Consider the following 14777-nt stretch of genomic DNA (forward strand, 5'->3'; position numbering starts at 1 on the left):
GAGCTTGTATGTCTAATTCCTTTGCCAGGTTAGGGAAGTTTTCCGTCATTATTTTTTCAAATAAAGTCTCAATCCCTTGCTCTCCCTCTTCCTCTTCAGGTACTCCTATGATTTGGATATTTTTATGCTTCATATTGTCCCAGAGGTCTCTTAAATTTTTTTTCTTCTTGTTGTTCTGATTGGGAGTATTCAGCTACTTTGATTCCAATTCACCGATTTGATCTTCTGTTTTGTCCAATCTACTGTTGAATCCTTCTAGTGTATTCTTCATTTCAGTTATTGTATTCCTTATTTCTGTCTGGTTCTTTTTTATAGTTTCTATGTCCTTCTTAATGCTTACTATCTCTCCGTTGAGGTTCTCATTGTGCTCATCTATTCTCCCCATAAGTTCGTTGAGCATCCTTATAATCGTTATTCTATACTCTGTCCCAGGTAGGTTGCTTGCCTCTATTTTATTTAGCTTATTTTCTGGAGTTTTCTCTTGTTGTTTCATTTACAGCATGTTTGTTTTCTCATTTTATTAGCCTCTCTATGTTCATTTCTATATGTCAGGAATATTTGTTTTGTCTCTCAGCCTTGGCCAAATGGCCTAATGTGGAAGGTGTCCTGTGTGGCCCAGTGGCGCACTCTCCCTGATCCCTTGTGCCAGGAGCTCTGGACGAGATGTTTGTGTGGGTTGTATGTGATCTTCTGTTGTCACCAAGTCTTTATTGTTGTTAGTAGATAAGTAGGTTGTATTAACGTTCTGGCTGACTAATTGAGTGGATTGGCTGCACCCTCAGGATAAGAGTTGTGTGTGGGTTGACCCCACTGAGTGGGATTTGCCCTAGGAGGCTTGTGTACTTGTTGCAACCACCCTTTGTGTGTATCACTACTGGAGCTAGTCAGGAGTTGCTCTGTTGTGGTCTGGTGCCAGCCTCCAGATGCATTGGTTTTGTGATCCCTTGGGAGGGGCTCCCCCATAGGCCAACATCAGCTGCTGCTTTTGATTGCTCAGGGCTACCTGATGAGAACTACAAAGTGATCCGCTTATGGTTGTTGTCTATGCTGGATCTATAGATAAGTAGAAGAAACAGCGTTGTAGGCAGATCTCGGTTATCCTCCGTCCCTGACTTATGGCAGTTTAGCAGAGAGACCAGTGCTCCTCAAGGCCTGATACTGCCTATCAGTTGCCTGTAAGTCTCTGAAACTGGATGAGCCTCTGAGTGATATGCGTGATGCGTGGTGCAGGGGCCTTGGGAGTCTCCTGGGTCTAGTGAGTAAATTTCCCCCTGCAACTGCAGTGTCAGTGTACGCGCCCTCGCTGTCTCTGTGGCTCGCTGTACAAGTTTCCACTCATAGTAAGGTCAATTGCTGCCCACCCTGGGCCTAAATGCGCTACCCCAGAGCAGGAGCAGTTGCCTATCAATGTGCAGCAGGCACTTTGTGTACTGAATAGGGCAGGAGCTCAGGGAGTCAAGGACCGTCAGGCCAATACAGACTCCTGCAATCCCCTTAAGAGATATCACATCACAGCTTGTACAGGCAGCAGTGGTCTGTCCAAAACTGTTTTCTTTGAAATGTGGTCACTGTGCTGGTTTGTGCTAACTGCTCAACCCTAGAGCCAAGCAGGGCACAAGAGGCTGCTTGTTAATGGGCTGCAGGCACTTTGTGGCTTGGGCGAAGTGTGATCTCAGTGAGACAAAGTCCGTTCGGCTAATACAGCCTTGGTTTTGCTGCAACTTCTGTGCCTGGGCATTCCTGCTGTAGACACAGATCACAGTGAGACCAGCTGCTGTTAGGGGCATTCCCATAGATCCCTGTGCTACCCGGACACAATATTGCAACTTTTGCAGGCATCAAAGGTCTGCCTGTCATTGATTTCCGTGGAGTGCCCACCCTGTGCCAGCCAAAGTTTGTTGCCTGAGTGGATTAGGAGATTAGGGGAGAAGAAAGGCAGAACTGTGGCAGTTCACTGACAATGGGCCCCCTGGGGCAATTTATGGGTAGGGTGGGACGGGGTCTCAGAGAGACAATGGCAGTCAGATCAGTTTAGCCTTAGACTTGCTGCAGATTTGGTAACTGTTTTAAGTTCCTGCAGCAAGTTCCCAGATCACAGCAAGGCCAGCTGCTGTCTGGGACTAGCCCACAGGTCCCCGACATCTGCTCAAGTTCATGTTGGCAGCAGAAATCTGGCTGACCTTATGTCTGAAACGTGGCTCACAGCAGTTGGCTGCCGTTACTGGGATTAGAAAAGCCGCTCTCAGACCAGAGGTTCCTAATGGCCTGTAGGAGGGTCTGCATGGTCAAACTGGTACTGTCTATAGATTGCCAGATGGGGGGCCAGACTAAGGCACAATGGTGGCTGCCTTTCTACCCCTCATTCAGATGCCAGGCAATGGAGACCTTTTCAGAATGAATACCATGCGAGACTCTGACCCACCACCGTGTCCCGGGTGAGCATCCGCAAGTTAGAAAGCCTTTGCCTGGGTCCTTCAAAGGGACGTCTAGGAGTTCAGTTGTCTTCCATCTTACCCAAGTGGCTGGAATCCCCTCCAGTTTCTACGGTCAGAATTATTGGAATCTCCTCTTCCCTGGGCTGGGACCCTGTGCTGGAGAGCCTCCAAATGAGACCAGGACCCCCTTCTCTCTCAGGAGAGCCTCTGTAGCCTTGCTGTCCCTCCCGGAGATCCTCCACCCGCCATGGTCAAGCCCCGATTCACAACTCCGCCCCTCCTACCTGCTTCGATGTGGCTCTTTTATATTATCAGATGTAGGTGTTATGATCAGCTGGACTTCAGGTGATTCTCTACGTTGGTTATTTTATAGTTTGGTTGTAATTTCAATGCGGTCCTGGGGGGAGACGAATCCTGCTTTTACCTAGTCCACCATCTTCCTCCGACTAATTCCCCAGACTCCTGTTATTTTTTAAGGTTTTATTTTTTAGAGAAGTTTTAGGTTTACAATAAAATTGGAAGGTACAAAGATTTCACATATACCCCTGGCCCCCAACCATGTATTGCATCCCTCAATATCAACATACATTGTTACCCAAAGTTCATAGTTTACCTTAAGGGTCACTCTTGGTATTGTATATTCTATGAACTTGGACAAATGTATAATGACATGTATCCACCACTATATCATACAGTTTTTTCATTGCACTAAAGATCCTCTGCGTTCTGCATGTTCATCATCCCCATACCCTGGCAACTAATCTTTTTACTATCTCCAGAGTTTTGTCTTTTCCAGAATGACCTAGAGTTAGAATCACACAGTATCAGACTTTTCTGTTGGGCACCTTTCATTTAGTCATATGTATTTAATTTCCTCCATGTCCCTCTATGGCTTGGTAGCTCATTTCTTTTTAGCGCTTAATAATATTACATTGTCTGGATGAACCAGTTTATTTATCCATTCACCTCCCGAAGGATATCTTGGTTGCTTCCAACTTTTTGAAATGATAAATGAAACTGCTGTAAACTTCTGGTCCAAATACCAGTAATGCTGAAGTCGAAAAACACTTGTTTATATGAAGTGATAACATCTACTCTTTGTATCCTAAAATTTTGAACTCATCTTTTTTGCATCTCTCTTTTTTAAATAAATGAATGAGCTCTTTCCATGGGCATCTCTTGGGACAACTGGCACAAGCGCTGCAAGATCATGGGCAAGATAAAGCCCTCCCACAAGAAGCAAAAATATGAGCTAGGAAGCTCCGCTGCCAACACTAAGATTGGCCCCACCACATACACACAGTCGGGGTTTGAGGCTGCAGCAAGAAGTACTGTGCCTTGAGGCTGGACATGAAGAACTTCTCCTGGGGCTCTGAGTGTTGTACATGCAAAACAAGTATTATTGATGTTGTCTGCGATGCATCCAACAATGAACTGGTTTGCACCAAGACCCTAGTAAAGAACTGCTATGTGCTCATTGACAGCACACTGGGCTGACAGTGGCTGACAGTGGTATGAATCCCAGTATGCACTGCCCCTGGGCCTCAAGAAGGGTGCCAAGCTGACTCCTGAGGAGGAAGAGATTTTAAACAAAAAAATGATCAAATAAAATTCAGAAGAAATATGATGAAAGGAAAAAGAATGTCAAAATCAGTAGTCTTCTAGAGGAGCAGTTCCAGAAGGGCAAGCTTCTTGCATGCATTGCTTCAAGACCAGGCTAATGTGGCTGAGCAGATGGCTATGTGCTAGAGAGCAAGGAGCTGGAATTCTATCTGAGGAAAATCAAGGTCCAGAAAGGCAAATAAATCCTCCTCCTGTCTTAGCTCCTGGAATAAAGGTGTTTATTGTGTTCTGAAAAAAAAAAAAGAAAAGAAAATTTAATTAACCTGGCAGTAAACACCTCACTTAATAAATTTTAAGAGTAACCAAATCTTTCATTCCTACAGGAAACCCTGCCCGGCCACCTTGTTTGCTTTTGTTGTTTGTTGTTGTTGTTGTTGTTGTTGTTTGTTGTTTGTTTTTTTTAACATATACTAGTACATAAAATGTATTTATGCAAAAATAGTATTTTTCTGCTAGAAATGGATACTCTAGAGAACAAATCAATCATCAGGAAGGTCTGATTTAATCAGAGGATCCTCCAAACATTCCCTTCCAAACTTAAACTCTATTCCTCTCTGCAATGCTCTCTTTTTAATCTCCAGAGAAAAATGAAAGACAAAAATAAGATGCCTTCATAAACTGATGTCTCTGAGGCAAAGGACATTTATTCGCATAATACCTGAGTTTACTTGCCTGGGTTCTTGCTGCCCTCATGAACCCAGCATCTTGTGGGTGATTGTGGCCTTGGTTGCCTACTTTCTGTGTGTTGCTTTGCACTTTGGGGAAAACTGTACGGTTTGGGAGACTTTGGAACAGCTACAGGTAACACAGGGACCAGGTCTTCTCTGATGAGACAGAAATTATGGAAAGGCGCCACCTCAGGACTTGTCCCTCTTGTGTTGGCGCCTGGTCTGAGGTTGGGAATGAGAGGGCGTGGCTTTCCTTCCCACCCACACTGGCAAGTTTAGGGACCATTGGAATCAGTCAGGCTCAATTTGCAACTGTGCCTTTGAAAATTCTGTGACATGTGAGAAGCATGTAAGGTGGATTCCTGGAGTGATTTGTATGTGGTTGACATTGTGATGTTTAAGTTCCTTCCAGTTGTTTGATGTGAAAGTAAGCTGGTAATGAGATCTCTTATACTTCACTCTTTTCTTGCACTTTTGTAATTATTTGCTTTGAGGAAAATTATTACAAGTAGGGTCCAAGAGCTACATAAATTGTGATGAGTCATGGGAATTCTATACATATATACCACTCAGTAGAATGGGGGACAGTGAAGTCAGCACTGTTCAGACAGGGGTCACTGAGGTACAAAAGTACAAATGAGGCCTTTTCTGAAGGGTCCTAGTAAGGTAAGTTGAATGTGTGAAGCCCTCTACACTGGATGTCCAGGCAGCTCCAAAGAAATTCCGCTTTTTCAAGGCTGTTTTCCATTTTCCTTTTGATCTTCCATCCCAAGACTGTCTTGGCTCAAAAAGAACAATAAATGAGCAATTTCCAGGTGAGTTTTTAAAAAAATCCGTATCATCAAAACAAGCAAAGAAACGTGTCACCCACATTCCCACTGCTCAGAAGTAAACTCCGCTCACATTTTGGTATAATTTACTCTTTCCTTTCTTCTATACCTTTATTAAAACATCACACACTCTGATGTTTCCTTTCCTATCAAAACTAAAACATTTCAACCTGAAACATATAATATTGTATGTCAACTGTAATTGAAAAAAATTAAAAGAAAAATTCTATTGTAGCATCTTTAAATTTTCTTTGAAAATATTGAAAAAAAAAATCTCTAAAACATTTCAAGTCAAGCAAAAGCAGCTCTTGACCACTACCCTCACACACCTGGTCTACTGCTGAGCCCCAGATATGATAGCACTGTGTGCGTATCACCCCAATCTATTTTTTTAAATTGGTGTTTTAAAAATTTTGTCCTGTGTACATTTGGAAGAGTTTTCATGAAACTGCACAATTAGCTGAAAATTCATAAACTGATAAAAGTCAGAATCGAGGTAAATTACAGCAATCCAAGGACCAGTGACAAATTGGATGCAGATGTGCAGATAGTAATTCCCTCACATTTTTTATATATTTATTTATTTAAATTTATTTTCCCCTCACAATTTTTAAAGTTCAGCAGTCTGGAACATACGTGCCAATACAAAATTGTCCTGTCTGAGACAATGTGTGTGTGTGAGTATGTGTTTAAGTGTGTGTGTGTGAGCCAAACACAGCCAACTCTTAAAGGCAAAAAGATTTTCAGTTGCCAACTAAAGAGCTGTTTTTAGAAGTGTGATTTTCGACATTTTGGCAGCAATAAAATGCTGATAAAAGCCCAATAAGGCTGGAACAAAGAGGGGAGTGTGGAGTGACCCAGGCATCAAGTAGGAATGTAGTAGACAAAGCCAGATGCCATGATCCATGTAAAGGATGGATACTCTTTCCCCAGAGCAAGGAAAGCCACTAAGTTGGGGCTCACACTATTCAACTTCCACTCTTGACTATGGTAGATCAGAAGGAGTCAGTCTAGATGTAACTTGAAAAATTTGGAGGCTATTGCCTTCTAAGCAAAAGATGGTCGTGTGGATTCATGAAGGATGAAGAAGATGAAAATAGTTGGATAAGTCTGAGAAAGAGCCAAGAGGGAAAATTGAGGGACTGGATACTGAGTGTAGGAAGGCAGAGAAAGATGGCGATATCATGAGTGAACTGTAAGGTTAGGACTTGCTAGCACAATATTTCAGCTATAATTGATTTTCCCCCAGCATATAGCATGCAGTGAATAGTACATATGGTTCAAATGTGGTTTGATGGGAACAAATCCCTGTATTCCAGGCCTCAGGGCTCAGTGGCATCTGTATATTGATTGGGAATCTGTTGTCACAGGGAAGGGTGAACTTTGAGGACATCGCTGTGGATTTGACCCAGGAGGAGTGGCAACAGCTGAGCCCTGAACAGAGAAACCTGTACAGGGATGTGACACAAGAGAGCTATAGCCACTTAGTCTCCGTGAGTGAGCACAGCTTCCTGGCCAGGGGACGCAAAGCTGAAGCCTGAAATGAATGGGCGCTCACCTGTGTGCCTCCCTAGCCTTGGCTTTTAGGTGTTTTTTGTTTTGGGTGTATTCATGGCAGGACTGGGGCTGGGGACAGGCACAACGGGGCACAGGTGTTCAGTTTAAGGAGACCTCAGGCTCAGGGCTCATGCTAGAACTGTGAGAATGGCGGCCTCTGTCAGTCGGCTGGCCTGGGCCTCTCTCTTCATTCCAGTCCTGGCCCTGAGCTCTGAAAAGCTTCGTCCTCCAAGAAAAAAAGCATTTCTTTTTTTTTTTTTAAGCTTATTGGGCTAACATTGGTTAATACAATTACATAATTTTCAGGTGTAATTCCCCTCATCATCCCTGATTTTGTTTATTTGTGTCCTTTCTCTTTTTTTTTATTGAGTCTAGCCAGGATTTGTCAATTTTATTAAACTTCTCAAAGAACCAGCTCCTTGTTGTATTTATTTTTTCTATTTTTTTTTGTTTGTTTTCAATTTCATTTATTCCTGCTCTAAATTTGGTTATTTCTTTCCTTCTGCTAACTTTAGGCCTCATTTGTTCTTCCTTTTCTAGTTTTTTAAGATGAAGCATTAGGTTGTTTATTTGGGTTTGTTCTTGTTTTTGGTGATAGGCCTGTAATGATATGAACTTTCCTCTTATGACCGCTTTTGCCGTGTCTCAAGAGTTTTGATATATTGTACTATCACTATCATTCGTTTCTATGTATGTCTTGATCTCTCTTTTTTTTCTTCTTTGACCCAGTTATTCTTCAGTAGCATGTTGTTTAATCTCCATGTATTTGTGGTTCTTCCTGATTTCTTCTTGCAGTTGATCTCTAGTTTCAAAGCATTATGATCAGAGAATACGGTTGCTATGATTTCAACCCTCTTATATTTGTTGAGGCTATTTCTGTGTCCTACTATGAGGTCGAATCTTGAGAATGTTCCATATGCACTAGAGAAGAATGTACAAGCAGCTGTTTTGGGATGGAAGGCTCTATAAATGTCAATTTTGTCCAATTGGTCTATGTGTCATTTAAGGATGTTATTTCCTTATTGATTTTCTGTTTGGATGATCTGTCCATATCCGACAGTGGGATATTTAGATCCCCTACTATGATAGTGTTTTGGTCTGTTTCTCTCTTTAGCTCTGTTAGCAATTGCTTTCCATATTTTGGGGCTCCCTGATTGGGAGCATAGATATTAATAAGTGTTATGTCTTCCTGGTACATGATTCCCTTTATCATTATGAAGTGTCCCTCTGTATCTTTCTTTACCTTTTTTATTTTGAAGTCTATTTCGTCTGATATTAGTACCTCTACTCCCATTTTTCTCTGAATGCCATTTGCTTGAAATATCATTTTCCACCCTTTCACTTTGAGTCTATATTTGTCTTTGGAACTGAGATGTGTCTCCTGGAAGCAGCATATGGTTGATCCTTTCTGCAACTCTGTGCCTTTTTATTGGTGAGTTCAGTCCATTTACATTAGAGTAATTATTGAAATACGAGGTCTTCTTATAGCCATTTTATCTTTTGCTTTCTGGTAGCTAGGTGTTTTCATTGCTTTCTTGTCCTTGTGTTTCTGTTTTCTTTATTTTATTTGCCTTTTGTGGGCTTTGCCTCTGGTCCTTCTTGTTTTATGTTATGTGCTTCAGTTCTAAATCTTTGGTGTGTGGTTACCATTACGAATATGTAAAGGATAGTTATATATATACCGTCATCCATTTTCTTCTACGCGTGCCTTATCTCCTTTCCCCTTTGCGAATTTGGATTTTTGAATCTTCCCCTCTTCAGTCATTGTTATCTCAATTTGTCCCTATGTATGCTAAATGTTCATTACTATCTTGCTGTTGCTATTCTCTTCTTATTATTGAAGCTTATAATGCTCTGTTCTTAGTAAGGGTTGCACTCCTCTGCTTCTTTTTGCCTGACAGCCACTTTACTCCTAATTATGTATTTTTGTTGTTGTTGTTGTTGTTATTTTGTTTTAGATGAGCTGACCCTTTTCAGTATTTTCTTTAGTACAGGCCTCATAGTGGAGAATTCCCTCAATTTTTGTATGTCTGGAAAGGTCTTAACTTCTCCTTCATATCTAAAGGAGAGCTTAGCTGGATACATTATTCTAGGCTAGTAGTTCCTTTCACTTAATATTTTGAATATTTCATTCCACTCCTTTCTGGCTTGCAAGGTCTGTGCTGAGAAGTCCGAGGATAATCTAATGGGTTTTCTTTTATAAGTTATTGTCTTCTTCTCCCTGGCTGCCCTGAGAATTCTGTCTTCGTCATTGGTTTTTGGTAACTTTAATACAATGTGTCTTGTTGAAAGGCTTTTTGGGTTGACTTCTTGAATTCCAAGCTCCAGTTCATTCCTTAGATTTGGGAAATTCTCGTCAACTATTTGTCTGAAAATGCTTTCCAGTCCCTGCTCTTTTTCCTCACCTTCGATAATCCCCATTGTTCTTATGTTTCCTCTCCTGATGGTTTCAGCTAGCTCTTGAGTTTCTCTTTCATTATTTTTCATTCTTCGGTTTCTCTCTTCTTCCTTCTGATTTATTTCTAGATTTCTGTCTTTGATATCACTGATCTTTTCCTCCATTTGGCCAACTCTGTTTCTAAAGCTTGCTATTTCATTTTTCAACTCTTGCAGTGTGTTTTTTATCTCCAGAAGATCTATTCTGTTCTTTTTGAGGGTTTCAATCTCCTTGCTCTGCTCATCTAATTGTTTTTCCAATTCCTCAAATTGTTGATATGACTTGTTTCAGAACTCACTGAGTTTTTTCAGAAGTACCATCTCGAATTCTGTCATTTAAGTCGCATATTTCTATGTCTGTAAGTTTATTTTCTGGAGATTTTTCCCTTTCTTTCTGAGATGCCTTGTCACTTTGGTTGTTTCTGGTGTTTAATGGACTATTTCTCTGCCTGGGCATTAATGGAAATGTATTCTGCTTTTTTCCAGAAAGAAGATTTATTATATAAAGATCTCTCTTTAGCCTGCTGCAAAGAAGGCACTTTTCTTTTGATTTCCAATATGTGGTGTCTAAGCCTCTTGGATCCCTGCTTTATATAATGCCTAAATGTCTTTTTTATTTTCTTGTAGATATTTAATCACATTTGCTACCCTCAGTTTCAGTCCCTGTTAGTGTCAGCGACAGTTTTGGCAGTATTTGCTCAGATTCACCTGGGGCTCTGTGGTGATAGGTCTCGGAGGTTATGGGGGGAGGGGCCTTCTATATTGAGAGTTAGGGGCTGCAGCTCAGCCTCGGTTTTGCAACTGCGGCTGGTTAAAATCAACTGTTGTTTCTCTGTGGTCCCATCCCGCTTCTCTGCTTTGTGCCCTGATGACTGGGCCCTGCTGCCAGTTCCTAGAAGTTCCAGCACTTCCAGGCAGGGAAGACACTGCAACTTCTCCCCTCTCACTCTTCCTGCAAGGAGCTCCGGCCTCTGCAAGAGGCAGCTTTTTTATTTCTCCGAGTCTACCGCCTGACACTCAGGGTTCTGACATGTGGTAGCTCTTATGCACAGATCCCATGCTCAGATATGCTGTTGTGCAGTTTGGGTGTTTTTTGTTGAGATTTAGATGTTCAGTTTATTGTTGTTTCAAGTGGAGAGATCTGAAGACGTCTCTCACTCCGCCATGTTTCTGAAGGATGCAGTATTTCTTTGTTGTGTTTGGATCACTGCTCTTGGGTGCTCCTTGAAGCTGTATCTTCCCAACCTACCACTTTAACTGATAGCGGATTCTCACACACAAACACAAACCTCACAAACACCCTCACACAATGCACTCATACAACATTCACAAATACACTCATACATATACCTCTGCACGATGGTCACACACACAGCACTCACATCCCCACAAAACATCCAGACAAACACCCATACACATACAACACATACAATACTCATACACATACCTTTACAGACAACAGCCCACACACACTCACAACATTCACAACGTTCACAAACACAAACACCCCTCACACAAACACCCTCATAAACACCCACAAATACACAACACACTCACTCACAAACTCCCATAAACACACAATGCTTACACTTACACACAACCTCAAGCTCTGCAGTGTTTTCCCTGAACAGAAGCATACCCCATCAAACCTGAGGTGACCTGGAAGTTGGAACAAGGAACGCAGCTGGGAATGGAGAAAGTACTGAGGGGACACAGTCTAGGCGTGTGACCAGGAGTGTGTAGGGGTCGGGGGGCAGAGTCACACAGGAGCCACTGATTCTTCTTCTTTTTTTTTTATGTTGAGGTTAATTGGCAATGAGTAGGGACAATTGTAACTTCCTCTGAGAGCTGGGAGAAATCTGCTGGTATTTTTCAGTGCAGGGCAGCATCCTTTATGTCAGCGGTCCCCAACCTTTTTGATACCAGTGACCAGTGCTCCTATGAGAATCTAAAGCCTGATGATCTGAGGTGGAGTTGAGGCAGTGATGCTAGTGCTGGGGAGCAGCTGCAAATATGGGAGAAGCTTCTTTTGCTTGCTACTCACCTCCTGCTGTGCAGTCTGGTTCCTAGCAGGCCACAGACCGGTGGCCCAGGAGTTGGGGACCCCTGCTTTATATTATTGCTGACTTTTCCTTTCCAGGTAAATTCTCTTTCTTGTTCCCCTCTCACAAGTTTCCTTGGGCTCCCACCTGCTCCCTGGAGCTAGGTCTACTCTGAAGAGATCAGCAACCTCCCAAAAGCATCGGCTCCTTCCTTCCTGTTGTCTTTTCTCCTTCTCTCTGTGAAAGACCTGGAACCCCAGGCTCACCTCAGTCTCCCATCATCTTGGCCATGAAACTTCAACTAACGCCTTTCTCTCTACAGAAACTGCTGGCCTGGTTGTGAGGAATGGCTCCCGGCTCCTCCTGTCATGGAGCTACTGGGTTCTTGTCCTGCTGGGCTGACTTTTAGAGGACCTGGCTTTGCCCTGTTGCTCTAGGCAAGGGGGGGTCCATAATTTGCAGGGTCCAGGACACAATGTGGAGTATCTTTTTCAAAAAGCAGAAAAAAAAATCTTTTTTTTTTTTTTTACAGTAGAAAATAAAAGTTTTATTAGAAGGGAAAGTACACTTCCAGACATGGAAGTGGGCCTAAGCAAGAGAAGCGTGGCTCAAAAGGCCAGGAAAAAATTTTTTATCCTTTCTTCCATGCTACCTCTCTGTCTCTGTCTGTCTTCTTGGCTCTCTCCCACTCCTCCTTCTGCTGTCCCCGTCATGATGTGTTTTTCTTTGCTCTTTAATGATGTTACTTGCAGGGTGAATGCTGACCCTCACAGGCACCTGGGGGCACAAACCACACCAGATATGTACTCAGACCCTGCCAGTGACAGAAAGTGGCAGCAGTCACTGGGCAGGTACTAGGGAGTAGGTAGCTGGGAATTTCTCTTAGGGAGGTGGCAAGAGGTGGCCCTGTGCCTGACTCCAGGATCTAAGCCCATCTGGTGCATGCTCCCTTGTTCCATTAGACTTTACTTACAAAACATAAATTCAAGGATAAAATTATTAATGATTTCAAGATGATGAGCACAGAGCATTAAACTCCAAGCACAGGGCTTCCTTTGTTTTTCTGTGTTTTCTTTTTATTTGAAATATTTTCTCATATGATGCTTTAATTTTTTTAGGCAAGGTTTCTTTATTTTTTATTTTTTTTACGTTCTACTTCCCTCACCCTGCTCCCCCTTGGCAATCATCACCTTGTTCTTTGTATTTATGGGTCTATTTCTATTTTGTTTTGTTTGTTCATTTACTTTGTTCCTCGGATTTCACGTGTAAATGAGAGCATATGGTATTTGTCTTTCTCTGTCTGACTTATTTCACTTAGTATAATACCCTCTAGGTCCATTCATGTCATTGCAAATAGCAAGATATTTGAATAATATTCCATTATATATGTACCATCTTTTCTTCATCCAATCATCTATTTATAGGCACTTAGGTTGCTTCCATATCTTGACTATTGCAAATAGTGATGCAATGAACATAGGAGTGTATCTGTCTTTTCAAACTAGTGTTTCGGATATCTTCAGATAAATATCCAGAAATGAAATTGCTGGGTCGTGTGGTAGTTCTATTTTTAATTTTTTGAGGAACCTCCACACTGTTTTCATAGTGGTTTCACCAATTTACAATCCCACCAACACTGCATGAGGTTTCCCTTTTCTCCACATCCTCACCAACACTTGTTGTTTGTTGATTTACTGATGATAGCTATTCTGACAGGTGTGAAGTGATACCTCATTGTGGTTTTAATTTGAATTTCTCTGATGATTAGTGATGTTGAGCATCTTTTCACATGTCTACTGACCATCTGTATGTTCTCTCTGGAGAAATGTCTATTCAGGTCCTCTGCTTTTTTTTTTTTTTATACCTACAGCACCTGATATTCTTAGGTGGTCTCCCATCCAAGTACTAACCAGGCCTGACCCTGCTTAGCTTCTGAGATCAAACGAGATCGGGCACGTTCAGGATGGCATGGCCATAGACCAATTCTGCTCATTTTGTAAACAGGATCCGCTTTGCGATGTGCAGCTCTGTGTAACTTCACTACTCACATGTCCATGAATCTGCCCGAGCTCCAGGGGACTCTTTCTTTCCAAAGTTTTCCCTTATCTGCTTCCATTTCACAGTCTCATTCATTCTAAATTTCTACATCACACATTTTCTCCTGATCTGCTCATATAACATGTCCAGCTTCTCTGCCCTCACACACACACAGCCTTCACATTACGGACCATTTCAGTATGAATTCCTGAGTGGCTGTTCCAGGCTAAGCAATAACTGAAGGCATCCCACATTTTCTTCCCTGGAGTTTGACTGTGGCCTCCCATGTAAATGGGATTCCCACCTGTGGTGAATTTTTCTCTGGTGTCTAACAAAATTTAACTTGCTACTGAAGGCTTTCCCACATTCCAAACACTCACAGAATTTTTTTTCCAGTATGGATTTTTATATGTTGAATGAGATTTTTCTTCCGGATGAAGGAACTGCCACATGGATTGCACTCATAAACTCTCCCCAGCATGAATTTTCTCATACAATAGCCAAGATATGGAGGCAATCTAAGTGCCCATTGGTAGACAAGTGGATAAAGAAGATGTGGTACATATACACAGTGGAATATTACTTGGCCATAAAAAGAAGGAAATCTTGCTATTTGCAACAAAATGGATGGACCTAGAGAGTATTGTGCTGAGTGAAATAAGTCAGAAAGAGAAATACAAATATCACATGATTTCACTATATATGGAATCTAAAAAATAAAATAAATGAACAAACAAAACAGAATCAAACTCAAAGATACAGAGAACAAACTGATGGTTGCCAGATAGGAGGGGGATTGAGGGACTGAGTGAAAAAAGGTGAACTGAGAGAAAGTGGTGAAGGGTTAAAGGAGGACAAATTAGGAGTTGATAGAGGGTCAAAGGGATGGTGAGCATGGCATAAGGAATGTAGTCAGGACTAATGTAATGGCTATGTGTAGAGCCAGAGGGGAGAAAGAGCCATCGGGGGATCATTTCATAAACTATAAAAATGTCTAACCAATGTACTGTATACTTGAAACTAATAATATAAAATTTTTAAAAAGAGTGAAGGGATGAAGTACAAATTAGCAGTTGTAAAAATAGTCACGAGGATGTAAAGTACCCCCAGGCTGCGGACTAGTATGGGTCTTGGCCTTTTAGGAACCAG

The 14777-nt window shown here is 41.9% G+C and overlaps 2 pseudogenes; one reads left to right on the forward strand and one right to left on the reverse strand.

Annotated features, from left to right (window-relative positions):
* Positions 1-3588: 3588 nt before the first annotated feature.
* Positions 3589-4263, forward strand: LOC120617046 (40S ribosomal protein S8-like; annotated as a pseudogene).
* Positions 4264-13452: 9189 nt separating this feature from the next.
* LOC120617078 (uncharacterized) lies at positions 13453-13571 on the reverse strand (annotated as a pseudogene).
* Positions 13572-14777: the final 1206 nt, after the last annotated feature.

This window comes from Pteropus medius, unplaced genomic scaffold (assembly GCF_902729225.1).
Source record: "Pteropus medius unplaced genomic scaffold, Ma_sr-lr_union100, whole genome shotgun sequence".
Lineage (NCBI taxonomy): Eukaryota > Metazoa > Chordata > Mammalia > Chiroptera > Pteropodidae > Pteropus > Pteropus medius.